The 17,303-nt window shown below is 42.5% G+C and overlaps 1 long non-coding RNA gene across 1 annotated transcript; it reads left to right on the top strand.

Annotated features, from left to right (window-relative positions):
* Positions 1-2,894: 2,894 nt before the first annotated feature.
* On the top strand, positions 2,895-15,597 carry LOC123363509. Its single transcript, XR_006576786.1, has 3 exons — positions 2,895-3,000; positions 12,246-12,306; positions 15,494-15,597. It is a non-coding gene; the product is annotated as an uncharacterized LOC123363509 (long non-coding RNA).
* The last annotated feature ends 1,706 nt before the right edge of the window (positions 15,598-17,303 follow it).

Raw genomic sequence — 17,303 nt, 5'->3', positions numbered from 1 at the left:
AAAAAGCTCCACCACGTAGCTCTATTTTAAAAGATACTGTCAAAAGAGCCCTAATAATGACAAACACAATTATTTATTTGTTATTCGCTTATCAATATTTTATGCAGTGGTTAGAGGGGGCAATGTAAGGGTCCCAAGGTTCATCTTCCTATCACTCTTCGTCAACATGCTTTACAGCTTCTTGTTGGTCACATTTTATTCTCGTGAAGCACTTACACAGCAGATAACTCATTTACTGGAATTTGGTTGCTCTACAGAGCATTGAATTTGGAACTTTGTATATAACCTACTTTATTTGTAACTGAGTTCAGAGAAAAAGCTGTAAACATTCTCTGATCAAGCCTCTAACATACTTTGTCATTTGAGAATTTTTTAAGAATTTGTCCATTTCCATATTTCAAAATGGACTACGAAGGTGCTCGTTGGCTCTGGGTCCATATTAGGCTTATGTTCAGATTGAAGGTCAAATCAGCACTAGTGTTTGGGTTCAGATTTGATAGTGCCAAAATCTCAAACAGTTCTCGAAAGATTTAAGACATAGGAATTGCTGCACTGGATCAGTCTTGAGGTTCATCTAGTGCACCATCCTGTCTCTAACTATGGCCAGCAGCAGATAATTCAGAGGTTTATTGAATAATCTGTTCATAAGGGATTTTTCCCAATCCATACCAGTTAGTCACTGCTTGTGTCTGAAGTATGTGAATTTTGTATACCTTCTTATAGATATACACACACCAATAGACAATCTAAGGTAACCAATGTTCTTTTTATCTCTATAAAAGCCTAATCCTGTTAGATGATCCTTTTAGAATCTTCCTGGTCCCAATGTTATCTTGTGGCAATGAGTTCCACAGGTTAATTGTGCATTTTGTATCTGCATGCTCTTGTCTTGGAAATTATTTCCTTATATCAGTTTTTAACATATCTCTGTTTCATTGCATTTCTACTGGATTTTGCATTAGAGGGTAAACAGGAGCACCTGGTTTGTATTCTTTATATCTTTTTGTTATTCTTCAGCCCTCTAAAATGTGCCCTCTTACGCATTGCTTTCTAATTTATCAATTTGCCCCAACACCTTCTTTTCTGACATCTCCATCTCTGACCATCTTCAACCTAAAAAGAGTAGGTCCAGGGTAGTATCTCATCAACAAGTTTTGTGAAGACATATGCAAACAAACCATTTCTACAACCTCTTTATTCTCATTAGTTGCTCCCTTTATTCACTGGTAGTCAAGCAGACCCACTAGTTTTCTCATAGGCTTCAAAATTTTAATGTATCTAAAGAATTTCCTGCTGTTTGTTTTTTATCTTTGCCTTTTGCTCTTGTAATCCCTTGTTGGTCCTCTAATTTGTTTTACATTTTATCTTCCCTCACTTATGCTCTCTTCTTTTAACTTCCCTAGAGTCAGATTTCCTTTTTCTAAAGCACATCTACTTGGTTAAACGTCTGTTAGTCTATAAGGTGCCACAGGATTCTTTGCTGCTTCTACAGAACCAGACTAACACGGCTACCCCTCTGATACTTGGTTTGAACAATCTCTTGAACTCTGCCATTTAACCATGCAGTTTTTTTTTCTTCTCTTACTGCTTCCTTTTTAGTTTAGGAGTATGCATACCTTCTGTGGCCCTGTTGTGGGACATGTAAGTAGCCTCCATGCTGAGTCTAAGGATTTTAACTTCCTCATTTTTGACTTTAGCTTCCTCTTTTTTAAAAAAAAATCACCCTTTCTAAAGCTCACTGTCACTGTGCTAGTTTTGGGGTATGATTCCTCCCCTAAATCTGTTGAACTTTATGATCACTATTCAGTGGTTTAGCTACAGTTTCTTCCCAAACCAACTCTTTTTTGTCTTACTTAGGACTAAGTTGGGAATAGCCCCTTCTCTTCTGTGGTCTAGAACTAGCTGCTCCAAGAAACACTTGTTAGGGTTAGAGTTGAGAAATTGCTTCTCCAAACCATATTCCTCTGTGACAATAGATCCGATTATATGTGGGTAGTTGGAGACACCCATTGTTACGGTTTTATTAGGCTCAGTTGCCTCTCTCGTGTTCTTTAATAGTGCACACTCTCTAGCCCAGATGCTCACATAATTGAATGGAATGGAGCTGTGTCCATTTATAGCATTGGAATGTCTGGCCCTTAATTTATTAGAATAGTTAACATTAAATTAATGCCATAAAATAATAAATAGCTGGAATTAAAGTGAGTCTCCCCAAAATTGGCCAAACATAGGCTTTCAGAGAATTATTCTATTTAGAGAGGACCCAATTGAAATTTTTCCCCAAAACCTTGCTCCTCCCTCTCCCCTCATGGAAATGCCATTTTGACCAAAACACGGGGTTTTTTTTAACTGAAATTTCAAAATGAAAAATGTTCTTTTGGTGAGGAACCAAACAGTTCCTCTAACCTTTTTATTCTCTAACCTGTCCTCCGGCCCCTGTTTCTTGTGGGGGGGAGAAAGGGGAGGGAGTGAGAATAAGTGCTCTTACACACACACACCAATCAAAATTGATTTGACATTTTTCATTGTAAGAAAAGTGGCGAATTAAGGGAAATTTCTAATGAAAGTAAACAGTTTAATTTCTTCTGGATTTCTCAGTGATGTATGCTTAGCTTATATAGTTAATATTAATTTAGAACAAGACCTAAATAGAACTTTCCCCAGGCCCTTCATGCTGCACACTGACCACTCTTGGTGCAGCTGGTGCTTGTATGCCTGATTCAAAATGGCTTCCCTCCTTTTCCACAGAGTTCTGAGGCCACACCACAACCCACAGGTGTCCTAAATGCTTCCTCAGATGCTTCAGCAGAGAGAGTGTCCGATGCAGAAGCTGACTTAATTGTAAGCCAATCATAAGCATACCCAGACTTGTCAAGGACAATATAATGTAGCCAGACATATAACTGCTGAGAGACTTAATAAATGCTCCTCTACAGACAACAGCAGAGTTTATTTCTAACACCTCATAAGCTTAGTCTGGAAACTCTTCTAAATAAGTGGGTAAGTGATCATCATTACTGATTAATAGATTTTGCAACATAAAATATAGTTTTAAACAAAGCCATTCACATAGGCCCTGATTCAGCAAAACACTTAAGAACGTGTTTAAGTAGTTTACTGAATCACAGCCATAGAAAGCATTGAATTACTTTTGCTCCTCTCCAACTACCTCAGGCAGCCTTTTGGAAATCCTAATCAAAAAAATTCCCTCTGTAGGAATTTTCTTTTGGTCTTCAAATGCAGGCTATGCCTTCTGATTGGTTTTGGATGAGTCTGAACAACTGTTCCAATGGCAACAGTCTCTCTTTGTCTCTAATGCTAAAAGAGCATTTATGTCATGATTTCTATCCAGGCTATGGTAACTTTACCAAAACTATGACAGTTTGAAAGTTTCTTTCATATTTTTGGAGTGCTTACTCCCTCCCTCCCCTCTTCTTTACAAACATCACAACCATTAGCTCCACTATGGGTCTGAAACCAAAACCGCAATTACAGTGTTTATTTTTAGGAGGCTGGCTTGTCACCAATTTAGAGAAGACGTGGTTAAGCCAACAGCCGCTCACTTTTGCTGCATGCAACTTTGTTTCACAGTTGTAGGAAAAAATTCTATTACCAGAACAAAGGAATGTTTCTGTTCTAGAAGCATAGCTAATTGATACTTCAAGAGAACAATTCAGGTTCTGTGTTTGAACACATTAAGTCTTTCCCCAGTCTATTATTGTGCTAAGTATAAGAAGAATCTTTTCTTCCTCTAAAAAAAACAGAAAGGGCCTCATAAAACCCACCCCTGTGAATACCACCCTGTTCTCAGCAGAAGCCAAGGAATGATTGGGTATGGGGAAACAGAGCTACCTATTGCTCTGAGAGGTAGTCCTCCCTGAGCAGGGGCGGCTCCAGGCCCCAGCACACCAAGCGCATGCTTGGGGCGGCAAGCAGGGTGCCTTCGGTGGCTTGCCTGCGAGAGGTCCGCTGGTCCCGCGGCTTCTGGACCTCCCACAGGCACGGCTGCGGGAGGTCCACCGAAGCCGCGGGACCAGCGGACCTCCCGCAAGCAAGCTGCCGAACGCAGCCTGCCTGCCGTTCTTGGGGCGGCGAAATGCCTAGAGCCGCCCCTGTCCCTGAGCACAGTTGATGCTTATATGAATAGCAGCATGGATTGCATTGTTGCCAGCCAGGCTGTACTGGTTCTGAGAGCAGAGAACTTTAGTCTCCAATCTGTCACTTTTTTAAATTATTTAGGATTTGGAAAAGTTACACTGATGTCTGACAAGATGGCTGTGGACTCTTCTTCCAGCAGCTGGTGGCTGCTTTACAATCTACTAATCCAGTGTCTTTGTCCTGATCAGATTCAGTCATTTTCAAAAGGTCACATGAGGCCTGATTGTTCACTATTCTATATCTGGTGCAGCCATTGACTCCTGTGCAAAGTGACTACAAAACTGCATCATTCTGAGCTGGCTGCACTTTACACTCATTTTGCGCAGGGGTAGATGACGAAGGAGCAAGACCAAGAATAATCCAGCTTCTTGTGAAAGGACAGCATTTTAATTGAGGAGTTGTACCTTGTATGCTCCAAAATATGTGGTTACAAATGTTTTTTTGTATTGCTCGTTCACTTCTCTAGCAAAGTATTTCTTTACAGTAGTTTGGTCATTTTGATTATATCTTGACAAACAAATGGCATGTGAAAATGGAATAGCAGGTAATAAGAGTGTATCTTTCTGTTGTAGAAGAAAACAATATGTCAGTGTGTTCGTCTCATAGCCATAAAAGTGTATACATTAGCCTTATTACTACACCTACTGTATCTTTTCATACCGTGTGAGGCAATGTGGGATAACGTTTAGAGCAGTGCCCTGGAAGTAAGAGAGTCTATATTCTATACTCAGCTCTACACCCAACCTGGTATATGACCTTGGGCAATTAATTTAGGGACTGATTTTTTTCAAAGATAAGTTAACACAGCTGTGTGTACCCAATTTGTGTCCAGATAAGTACCACGAGAAATGTGCACGAGTATTTGGCCATGTTAGTGGGTAAATATGTATAAAGGATCTGATTTGAGTGTTCATACACTGGTGAAGAGGAGACAGCAAACAGGGAGTTCCAGGGGATTTATGGAAACAGCAAAGGTAAATACAAGGTAAGTGGTAGGAGGGGGGTGAATGGCTAAAAGCATAGTGTTGGTTGACCTATATAGTGTTTGTTCTGGAGCTGTCAGCACTGAGATTGCAAATGAAGGCGGATGAGGTGACCCAACCAAGAAAATATAATATTCAGGACCCAGAAAATGACTTCACTGAACAGAAGATAATAATTAGCAGGGAGTTTGCTGGAGGGGACTAATCCAGGAAGGAAAGAGTACTCATTAGGATTAGATAACAGGCAAGAAAAATGTAATAGAAACCAAACAAGAAAAAAAATGAGAGAATTAAGTTACCAGGACAGACCCTATAAAAGGGTCCATGGAAATTCATCTCCATTTGGACAAAAGAGAGCAAGGATTAAGTAATTCATAGGGCTGGTGAATCATTTGTAGTTAATAATTTATTTTCACTTTCTGCTTGCAAGTGGTCGGCAAGCAGGTTATGTAGTCTTTATTTGAGGTAATCTTTGACAATTATGTGTGAAATGTGTATTAAGAATGCTTGGTGCAGATTGTTCCCATGCACTTCATCGAGAGAATTCAATATCAGAGTTGTGTTAGTTTCAATTAGATATGTAGGTAGCTAATGATTGCTTCACTTTCCTGCCTGGATGAGCATAATTCTTAGAATCAGGTTCCAGTGTCAATACTTGCATTTAAGAGTTTAAAGTTTTATTTTCCATGTGTATATTCTCCAACATTTGCCTAAAATGTCCTAATTTCACAAATGTTCCTGATAGTAAGTTTGTTCACCGGAAGGTTCGCAGAAAACAAATGCACAAGGGTTGAGACTGTAAACCAGTGGGTCTCAAACTTTTGTACTGGTGACCCCTTTCACATAGCAAGCTTCTGAGTGCGACCCCCCCAATAAATTAAACACACTTGTTTATATATTTAACACCATTATAAATGCTGGAGGCAAGCAGAGTTTGGGTTGGAGATTGACAGCTCATGACCCCCCATGTAATAACCTTGTGACCCCCTGAGGGGTTCCGACCCCAAGTTTGAGAACCCCTGGGGCTGGGAGTATCTTCTTTTGTTTGACCGCTCATTAGCACATTGTGGGTGCTGCTGGAATCCATAAGTGCCATGAACACAGCCAAAGAAAACTAACATTTTAATTTAATCAAAAAAAATTGTTCCCCCAATAGTAGTGTTTAAACAATCAGAGGGGAAAAAAACCCAAAGGAGTAGGGAATAAGAGTGAGCAACTAACAGACATATCATTATCTAAGACACTGATCTCAGTCAGTAGTCTAGACTAGTCAGTATTTGGGAGGTGTCCAAAGGAAAACAAGGTGCTGCAAGAAGTGATGTTACTGACTGAGATCCAGATTCAGCAAAACACTTCAGTATGAGCTTACTGTTAAACACATGAGTAGTCCCATTTGAAGTTAGTGGTGCAACTAATTGACTTAAACAGGATAACTTGTCTGCTTAAAGTTAAGCATGGGCTTACATTTTGCTGAATGGAGACCTTAGGGATAAGTTGATTTAATTTAAGGACCACCTTAAGGTGGAAATCTTTAGAAAAGATAGGGGAAGAAATACATGAACCAGTGCTGCTTGCTATTCAGCAAAGGTTTTCCTGTCTCTTGATGTTTTATAAGGGTCTCTTCAGCCAGGGAGAAACTGACTGGCTAAAGCCCCATCCTGCAAATCTGATCAATGTATGCGCAGACCTCTGTGCCTTTGTGGAGCCCCATTTACATCAGTGGGACTCTGCATGGGAACAGTAGTCTGCCTATAAGGTCGCAGTCCTGCATTTGGATACAATCTGACTATACAAGGGAGCAGTGACAGTGACTATATAAAAGTTCTGTCAAATTCACAGAGTTAACCCTGCTGCCCCTCTCCCCAAAAAAACCTTTAATCTCTTTCTTTAGAGTAATCTTGGGGGATATGTGTACTTGAAGTAGGCACAAAAGTTTTAGACACAAATGTGATTTTTCAAGTTAACAGTGTCTCTTTAAGGAATCACAATTAGAATTTAAAGCTAAAATCTTCCCCAGAAATATTAAATGTATTAGCCTTAAAAATAGCCTCATGTACATCCTAATAAATACAGGCTACTTGACTTTTATAAAATATTGAGTATGAACAATGGTATAATAGAAGCCTATTTAATAATTTGCAATAAACATGATTTTAATAGCCACGTGTTTATTAATTTGCAATAGCTGTCTTTCCACTAAAATGAAACACATGAGCCCATAATTCAACACATTAACTAATTTTTTCAGTATTCTGTTCTTTGCAATGGACTTTGAAGCACCTACAATTGGAGCAGTGGGAATTCTTCTGGACAATCTTACAAATTCTAGATATAGCACAGTTAATTACAGGCTGCACGTTCAGTATTTCTTTCTCCTGCCAAATGTCTTATGCATTCAGACAAGGAGAACTCTCTTTCCTCTGTTCTTACTAATGCTGCAAATATTGTACAGTGCTGGTTTGTCTTCCTCAATCTAGACATTATTTCTTGTGTTTAATGCTGATTTTTCTCCTGTTATCCAGTTAGGACTGGATTAGAGCTGTAGGGACCTATATATGTTCAGAGCTCCCTGAATATTTCAATGTAAGTTGCAGTGTCTGAGGCAGCTACTATGTTAAACAATTCCCCTACACTGTGGGATCCCTGGCCATAGACCCAGCAACATTTTAGATAACCCAACACTCGTACCAACAGCAATGGGAATTGTGCAGCTGAGCACAGAATGGGACCCATCAATATTATTTCTTATGTAGTTCCATAAGGCATTCTTGGCACTTTGAAGACATGAGACAGGGTCTGATTCATGAGTGGTGTTACACTGACATACAACTGAAGTAACACAGTGATGAATCAGGCCCTCACAATGTGTCCCAAGATAGACTGTAATTATTTTTTTTGTGACTATTGTTTGGAAATATGCCAATAAATCCAAACGTTTGCTACCGATGCAGTGGCCACTTTTGAAAGTGGCTAGGCTAAGTACTGCACTGTGACTCGGGGGACCTGAGTTCTATTCCCAGCTCTGCCATTAACCTGCAGCGTGACCTTGGGCAAGTTACTTCACTTCTCGGTGCCTCCATTTCTCCACCTGTAAAATGAGGATAATGATACTGGCCTCCTTTTGTAAAGCACTTTGTGATCTACTGATGAAAAGTGCTATACACGTGCTAGGTATTAATTTAATCCATACCTGTTTCTCCACCTTTAAACCAGGGATTATAACATCTTTGGGTGTTACACCCTTTTCCCCCACCTTCATCTGTCCTGTCTATTTAGATTATAAAATCTTAAAGCAGGGACTACCTACTATTCTCTTAGTACAGTACCTAACACAAAGGGGCCCTGATCTTGGCTGGTCCCTAGCCATGACCATAATGAATATAACTAACAATAATCTTGCCTCACAAGATTTCTGTGAGACTGATTTCATTAGCTCTTGGAGATCTTCAGAAGAAAGGCACAATAGAAATGTAAAGCATTATTACAAATGATCCGTTCCTATTTGTAGTGGTGATGTAAGGCACACCGGAAGTTACCTGCTGATCTTGTCTATATTCTGTTAAGGACATGAGACAAATGTTGTTCTAACCATTATGTACCTCATCCTTTTATTTTAAACCAGTATTAGCAGAACGGCTACTGTTAGTCCAAAATGTTAACAGCTGTGTTAAGTGGCAGCCAACCCAGTTTCCTGTTACTTGTGGTGAGGTAGCCAGATGCAGACAATGTCTATATAAAGACATCTTTTTTTCATAGGCATGTGGGGGGGAATAAAAGCCTTTTACATTTGAGTTCAGTTTCTAAAACTAGTCAGAAAATAGCATGGCTGCTAGGAGCAAGTTCTTCCATATTAACACCCTAGGAGTAGTTTGAACGGTGTTATCTCCTGAAAAAGGATAACAATGAGGGTCATTAGAAGTCAGTCTCTAATAATTTTTCTCCTTTTCAGCTGGCAGAGAACACTGACTTTGGCTCTTTATTTTTTATTTTTCAGTATAATGAGAGAATACATGCCTTTTTTTTGTTTTTTTTGCAAAAATAGGCATTTCATATCTGGCATGGCTGAAAGACTCCCAGAGCATTGTGCTATCTGTAGCAGAATCATGCCCTTACCAATCACAACCTCCACAAGGTGGGCCTCTGAGGCAGGGGCAGTATCTTACTACTTCTCCAAAAAGGGGTAGTATTTGCTCCAACTTAACATTTGCTACAGACTGCAGTGCATGCGTGCCTGGGGCAGGGAAGCAGGAGCAGACGCATGACCTCCACCCAAAGCTAGCACACAACATTCTTCTAGGTCATGAGCCTTCAACCTAAGGGTCAGCATCAAGACTCAAGGCCTGCAGCAAAGCTAGCCTCTGGGCAACTTAACGAGTGCAGCTGGCTTTGTACTAGGCTGCCTGATTGGATGAAGTGCCTGATTGGCCATTAAGCCCAGCCCCAGCAGCAGTAGTACTTCAGTAGCTACTCAAAGCATTCACCCAAGGCTATGACAGCACCTGCCTGGGACCCAGCCCTGCCTTGCCTCACTCCAGGAAACCTAGTTCTGATCCTCAGCTCTGGCATCTGAATCAGGGTCTGCCCTGGGCTCTGATTCCTGGCTCCTGACTCCAGCTCTGACCAGTAGGCATGACTACCCATATCCCAGCCACTGAGAGTCGGGGTTGGGACTACTCTGCTCTTCCTGTTTTTGCTAAATAGATGGTGGGATGCCTCTTGGCTAGATCCCAGCAAGGTGGAAGGGAGATCATGGCCTGGTACAGAAAAGAAAGTCGTGAAATGGGAAAGATCGAAAACCCACTGTCATGGACAAACCATTAGGGAAATTAGTTAGTGGGGCTCCGTCCGGGGAGTTGTTGAGTACTCTGGCTCAATCCATCAAAGCACTTTAAACAATTTTTAACTTTAAGCAACACCCATTGATGTTGATTGAAATCGGTCAGATGCTTAAAACTAATTTTTTCCCCTTTTTACTAGGTTCGAGCCAGAGTGATCAGCACCTTCCAGGATCAAGCCCTAGGTCCTCAGTTCCGCAAAGCACTTAAGTGCTTTGAGTAGGCTTGGGGCTTAACTGGGACCTAGAACACTGAGAGGATATCCTGCCTGCTGGTGTACAGATGTGCTACAGAGACTCCCTGAATCTTCTTCCATCCAGTGCACCTGTGCAACATAAGGCAGGATTTGGCTTTGTGTGCATATATAAATCCCTTTATCCACTACTGAATGGCAACTGCCCTTAAACTGGAACATTATAGCTTTTTAACAGTGCACAGCAATGCTGCACAACAGTTTGTCAGGGAGCGCAGAAGGATAGCAATACAAATGAAAACAGGGAGACTTCAATAGGCAGACAGTAATAATTTCACACAATGGAATATTGCTGTGGCTTAATCCTCCCTACTTTTGTGAGAAGTACCATGGGATCTTTAATTACACATGATCAAGACCACTATTCTATGTCCTCTCTGAACAACTTGCAACACAGTGCCCACTAACACCATGCTGGGGGCTTTGATTTACTAATAACTCCAAGGGAAGAGTGTGCTGTTTACTGAATCACTAACAACAGTATCTACAGCACCTGGGTTTTCCTTGGCAATCACCCATCCAAGTACTGACCAAACCGGAGGCTGTTAAAGAATTTCCCACCATCTGGGGAGGAAAACGGTCAAATGTGCAATATTGCACAATCATTCAAAATCACTGACCTAAGAGTGATTCCTTAAAGAAAATCTCACTACTCCTAGAAGCTGGGGTAAGACAAACTCCTTAGAGAAAAGAGTACTGTTTTATTCACACAAAAGTAAACACTGGTACCTCTTCCTTTCCTCTAAACTCAGACTTTGTTACTGACAATTTCCCCAGAGCAGCAGAAAATGTAACACAGTCAGCCGGCTACTCCAAACATACGATGCAAACAGACCACGTTTCAAATAACCTCCTGTTGTTGTGCTTCAAAAAATCCAAAAAACTAATGCACAACAATTTAGTACAAGGAAATTGTGTCTTGGAGCTCTTGTGGCACCACAATCCCTTGAAGGAACTAAACAGCTTGCATTACGCGGTTGCTTATTTGTTGTTTTATTAAGGGTTTTACACACCACTCTTTACCTTCATGTTATGGGTTTGCTGTATGTAAAATAGTTTTCCTAAGAACCGGGGTGTTAAAACAGTAACCAAGGATAGTGAAAGGCACCACACCAAATGACACGTGCATGTAGCTGTCCACCTCAGTTACGATTTCACACTTTGGTCACCGTGGAGCAATCAAAAGCTTGATATGCCTAATTTAGGAAAGAGTGGAGACAGGAGAGGGACCAGGTCTCCAAAATAGGGTTTCTGTTTTTTCTTAATTAAACCGGGTTTAACAAACTTGTGCCTGTCTTATATGGACCTTGGGATGTGTCTGCATATGAATTTTTAGTCATGTTGTAACCAGGGGCGGCTCTAGCCATTTCGCCGCCCCAAGCACAGCGGCACGCTGCGGGGGGCGCTCTGCCGGTCGCCGGTCCCGCGGCTCTGGTGGACCTCCCACAGACGTACCTGCGGATGCTCCACCGAAGCCGCGGGACCAGCGGACCCTCCGCAGGGACGCCTGCGGGAGGTCCACCGGAGCCACCTGCCACCCTCCCGGTGATCGGCAAAGCGCCCCCCGCGGCATGCCGCCCCAAGCACGCGCTTGGCGTGCTGGGGCCTGGAGCCGCCCCTGGTTGTAACCTGTTAACATCCTGTAAAGTCTAGTATGACAGGATACACATGTGTGTCCTGAAACCAGCATTTGTGCAAAGTCTCCACTAGAATTTACTATCCTGTTTAACCAAATAAAAAAATAAAATAAAATAAAAATTCCAATATAGCCTTAAAAAGGTTCAGCTTTTTCTCCACTGTGTTTTATTCTGTAGAAGAGGCTGAAGAGCCTATTTCTAGGCAGGTAAATCAGACACCTGTTTTTACAGAAAGAGTGTACTGTACTTCCCGTAATCATAATAGAGTGAAGCCGTTGGCTGGTTCCTACTATTTTTGACATGCAGCTGTTGAGCTGAAACATCTGATAGTTTCTCTTCTCCAGGCCACCACAGTACAGTGTCAGTTTCTCTTCTCCAGGCCACCACAGTACAGTGTCAGTAAACAGGCTTTGGTTTCCGTTCTTACAAGGAGTGGACAGGTAAGTGAGGCTAAAATGCCTACAAGAAACCTGAAACTTCCACAGGAGATCTTCAGAGGGCAATGGGGTGCCTAATTCTCATTGTGCTACTCTAAATCTCTCTCCTTCCCACAAGTCTTTTATTCATTTATCTCAGGGGTGGGCAAACTTTGTGGCCCTTGGGCCACATCTGGGTATGGAAATTGTATGGTGGGCCATGAATGCTCACGAAATTGGGGGTCGGGGTGCAGGAGGGGGTGAGGGTTCTGGCTGCATGTGTGGGCTCTGGGGTGGGGCTGGGGATGAGAGGTTGGGGGTGCAGAAGGGTGCTCTGGGCTGGGACTTCAGAGAGCGGGAGTGGGTTCAGGGCTAGGGAAGGGGACTGGAGCGCAGGAGGGGGTCAGGGATGCAGGCTCTTACCTCAAGCAGTTCCCAAAAGCAGCGGCATGTCCCCACTCCAGCTCCTACACAGACGCGCAGCCAGGCAGCTCTGTGTGCTGCCCCGTACACAGGTGCCACTCCTGCAGCTCCCATTGGCCATGGTTCCCAACCAATGGGAGCTGTGGGGGCAGCGCTTGGGGCGGGGCATCATGCAGAGCCCCCTGGCTGCCCCTATGTGTAGGAGCCAGATGGGGGACAAGACACTGCTTCCAGGAGCCGTGCGGAGCCGGGCAAGCCCCCACTCCCCAGCTGGAGTGCCAGAGCAGGGCAAGCTCCAGACCCCACTCCCCAGCAGGAGCTTGAGGGCCAGATTAAAACTTCTGGAGGGCCGGATGTGGCCCTTGGGCCATAGTTTTCCCACCCATGATTTATCTCCTCAAAACCAACTTTTTGGCTCCATCCAGCTGTATGCTGGCCTTGCTGTGTAACCACATAATCTTACCAATGTTGCCCGCATTCTTCCTTTCCATACCCCTTGTTTCATCTGCCTATGTCTGAACATACTTTTAAAGTCTGCTGGCACAAGAATCTTGTCTTTTGTTTGTCTTGGGAAGTGTTCAACACAATTAGTATATATTTAGCCTCCAGAAATAGCTGCACCTCATGAATAGGACTCAGACATTCAGTTAACATCACTTCAAGGCACAGCTGAAGGGCAAGCTATCATCTACAACTATCAGTACACTCCCCAATGCTCATGTTAGCATATTCACTTATTCCGGGCATATCGTGCTTTAGAAAATCATGTTCAAATGGTGTTGGTGTAGCAGGAATTGAGAATATCTGACATACGAGGAGACCCAGGTTCTGTATTTGAATGCACTGTCTTTCTGCCAGCCTAGTTTGTTTGTATTTTGAGGCACACGCTTTTACTACCCTGTTTTCCTACCTCAGTTCCTACAGTGTCTGTCTCTGTCAGCATCTTCAGTTTCTCTTCTAAGGAATAAATCAAAAGCTGCATTCTGTTCATTTTTAGTGTCTTTTGTTGGAAAAGCAACTGGTGAGTTACTAACCTTAAACACCTTTCAGTTGTCCACTAACACCTATTGCACAGCCTTGGGTAAAAGGGCTCAGTGAAAAAAGAATCCAATACTGTTGCTGATTCTGGCACAAGAACACTGTTTTCATTAATTTCCCAGCTTATCTCCACATCAGAGGTCAGTGGCTTTGACTTCCTTCATCTGGGTTGAATCTTTAGGTGCCTGTTTGCATGTCTGCTGCATGTCTAGTCTAATAGGAGAACATACTTGTGTCCTAATCATAGAACTGGAAGGGACTTCGAGAGGTCATCTAGTCCAGTCTCCTGCACTCAAGGCAGGAGTAAATATTATCTAGATCAGTGATTCTCAAAGCCGGTCCACCACTTGTTCAGAGAAAGCCCCTGGCAGGCCGGGCCGATTAGTTTACCTGTCATGTCCACAGGTTCGGCTGATCGCAGCTCCCACTGGCCGCAGTTCGCTGCTCCAGGCCAATGGGGCCTGCGGGAAGGACGGCCAGCACATCCCTCGGCCCGTGCCACTTCCCGCAGCTCCCATTGGCCTGGAGTGGCAAACTGCAGCCAGTGGGAGCCACAATTGGCTGAACCTGCGGATGTGGCAGGTAAACAAACTGGCCCAGCCTGCCAGGGGCTTTCCCTGAACAAACGGCGGACCAGCTTTGAGAACCACTGATCTAGACCATCCCTGACAGGTGTTTGTCCAACCTGCTCTTAAAAATCCCCAATGACAGAGATTCCACAATCTCCCTAGGCAATTTATTCCAGTGCTTAACAACCGTGACAGTTAGGAAGTTTTTCCTAATGTCCAACCTAAACCGTCCTTGCTGCAATTTAAGCCCATTGCTTTTTGTCCTATCCTGAGAGGTTAAGAAGAACAATTTTTCTCTCTTCTCCTTGTAACAACCTTTTATGTACTTAAAAATGTTATGGCCAGCTGGAAGATTTGTAAAATGGAAATAATTTCAGGCAACTCCCTCTGGTCCTCCTCTGTGCTCAGAGAGTGGTCCTCTTTTTTCTTTTGTCACTGAAGAATCTGAGACTGCACATACTGACCCAGGACTCCCATATAATCTTTCCAGCTTAGCAAGAGAGTTGTTCAAAAAAGTTTCCATATTCCATGCCAACAGGCACTTAGATTTGTTTCTCCTACTTTTGAAGCTCTCTTCCAGTGAGCACTTCTTAAACTGATCAACAAGTTTCTGAGCACTGCCAAACAGTCAGTCTGTCTGGCATCTTCTTCATGGCAGCTCTCACGTACCACTACAGAGTGTCTCCTGTACATCTTACACTCTACCTCTGTAAATCACTGCAGCTAAAATAATGTTTGGGAATACCATGTGACTTTAGCACTTTCTTTACCCCATCAGCAGTATTTTCTGCCAAGTAACGTTGAGGCATGATCTGTTGTCCGCTCAAGCACTTGAACATGCCACACAACACTTATTGCATGGTGCAGTTAGGTAATTCCTATTGGTGTCACTAGTCCATAGTAAGGGCCAAACATGGAACCAGCAGAGTGCATGTGGCAAACCTGTTATGATTCCTCAGACCTGTCATTAGGAACGTTGCTCTATGTGCTTTGTGGGAGAAAGTTAGAATGAGGGATGGACAGAAAGTAAGAGGTGCAGGGGGGGGAGAGGGAATCATGAACAAATTAAAAATGTTTTCTTTTTGGAAAGAATTGATTTGTTCATCTTTTTGAAAACGTACAAAAATGTGTTGGGTTTTTGTTTGAAAATTTTTAGGGTTTTTGCCTCTTTTTATTTTCAGGCTGGAGAATGGGTGTATTGAGTGACAAGGCAACATGCTGATGTCTTCTATAACAATAACCTCCTATCAAACTCATGAGAAGTAGCTGCCCAGGAACTAGTAACACATGAGACTTGTTTGAAAGTTGGTATATTTTACTGATCAATTAATCTTTCTCTCTCTAAATATATAGAATATATATATAGATGTATGTTTGAAGTTTAAACACTGAGGAAAAGGTTAAATTAATGTTTGTTAGTGCATATGATTATTTAGACGATAGAACAAAGGTTTCACTTTTCAAACATTCAGTACAACCTGAAATACAATAGAGCAGCATACAGTAGTGCACAGGATACTCCTGGGCTTTCTACTGCAAAACCCATAGCTGCACTAGCTGTCCCTGGACCCTCATCCCCACACACGGTTCCCGTAGTGAAATGCAGGGGACAGTTTTCATTTTTAAGGCCTGGCCAACACATAGTAGGAAATAAAAATAGCATTGGAGCAATTTTTAAAAAATCACATTAGTGTAGGAAATTCCCTCCCCACATGGGGATGGTATGGTTCAGTCATGTCTGTTGCTTTGCTCTCCAGACAGAAAAGTGTTCTTAACAAAGTAAATCTGAAAATAATTGTATAGTATCTCTGGACCTTACCCTGCACCATTGAAGCCAATGGGAGCATTGTACCTCAATGAACGTAGGATCAGCGTTACAGTTCTTTGTGCTGCATCTCCCTAGTTTCAGGAAGAGATCCAGACAAATGTCTCTTAACATCAATAAGTTTCTCTAGCTATGCCTGCAGAATTTGTTGGCCCAATTCACCACTGCATTACTCCAGTTGTGCGCTGGTGTTATGTAACTAAGCCCGTGAAATAAGTGGAATTACAACTGGAGCAGTGTAGTGGTCTGTCAAGCCTAGTATGTCCCTTGAACTCAGGGGTTTGCACAATCCTGGGTCCCAAGCACACAGCTTGTAAACAAGCATTGTGTTTAGCCATATGCGCATGGATATGTGGAATGGAATCCTCAACCTCCACCTGCTGTGGTCATAGGTTGCTACTCCTACATGTTGGTTTATGGGTCAATATCTACCCAATATCCATTAACTGTATCCATGCACCATGAGAAATGTCAGCCCTTGGCATAAAAACTGTGACCAATCAAGTTGCCATTGTTCGCTTTTGTTTTGCTTTCTAATATTTCTCACCTTTGTAACCAAAACATTTGTAAAAACATTTTTGGAGGTGTTTTCTTATAGTCTACCACATTTTCCTGCAGATTATTAACTGATCCCGTTCCAAGAAAAATATTGTTTTTGCTTTGGCCTCGTGTAATTTTTTGTTATATGTTTTGTGCTATAAAAAGCTGTAGCTCCTGGGGAAGCTCATCACACCTTGTTCTGGTTTCCAACAGTGGAGCTCTGCCAGAACTGGCCATTAAGGCATCAGTGTGTTGGTGGAGTCAAAAATCTAAAGCCCCTGCCTCCACTCTTTCATTCATTGTAGAGCTGCTGTGTGGACATGTTGTTATCCCTGCACAGTGTTACATGCTCAGATCTTGCTGCCACACTTATTAGCGTCGCTGTAATTTATGTTGGCATGAGGAAGCTCAGTGAAATCACAGCTCAATCCCTCAGTGGCATAGAATCTGAATATTGACCCCCTTGTTAAGATAAAACTGGTTTTGTTTGGCCTACAGCTTACTGTGTCCCTTAATAAGAAAAGAAATCCAAGCCAGGCTTTGTCTATCTGAAATTGCTGCTGGTTTCTTTTTCAACAAGGGGAGAGACTGGTTGCTAAAGGAACAAAAAAGATACAGTGTATTCT

This window comes from Mauremys mutica, chromosome 1, assembly GCF_020497125.1.
Source record: "Mauremys mutica isolate MM-2020 ecotype Southern chromosome 1, ASM2049712v1, whole genome shotgun sequence".
Lineage (NCBI taxonomy): Eukaryota > Metazoa > Chordata > Testudines > Geoemydidae > Mauremys > Mauremys mutica.
The sequence above is the reverse complement of the archived record's forward strand: the minus strand, read 5'-3'. Positions and strand labels throughout refer to the sequence as shown.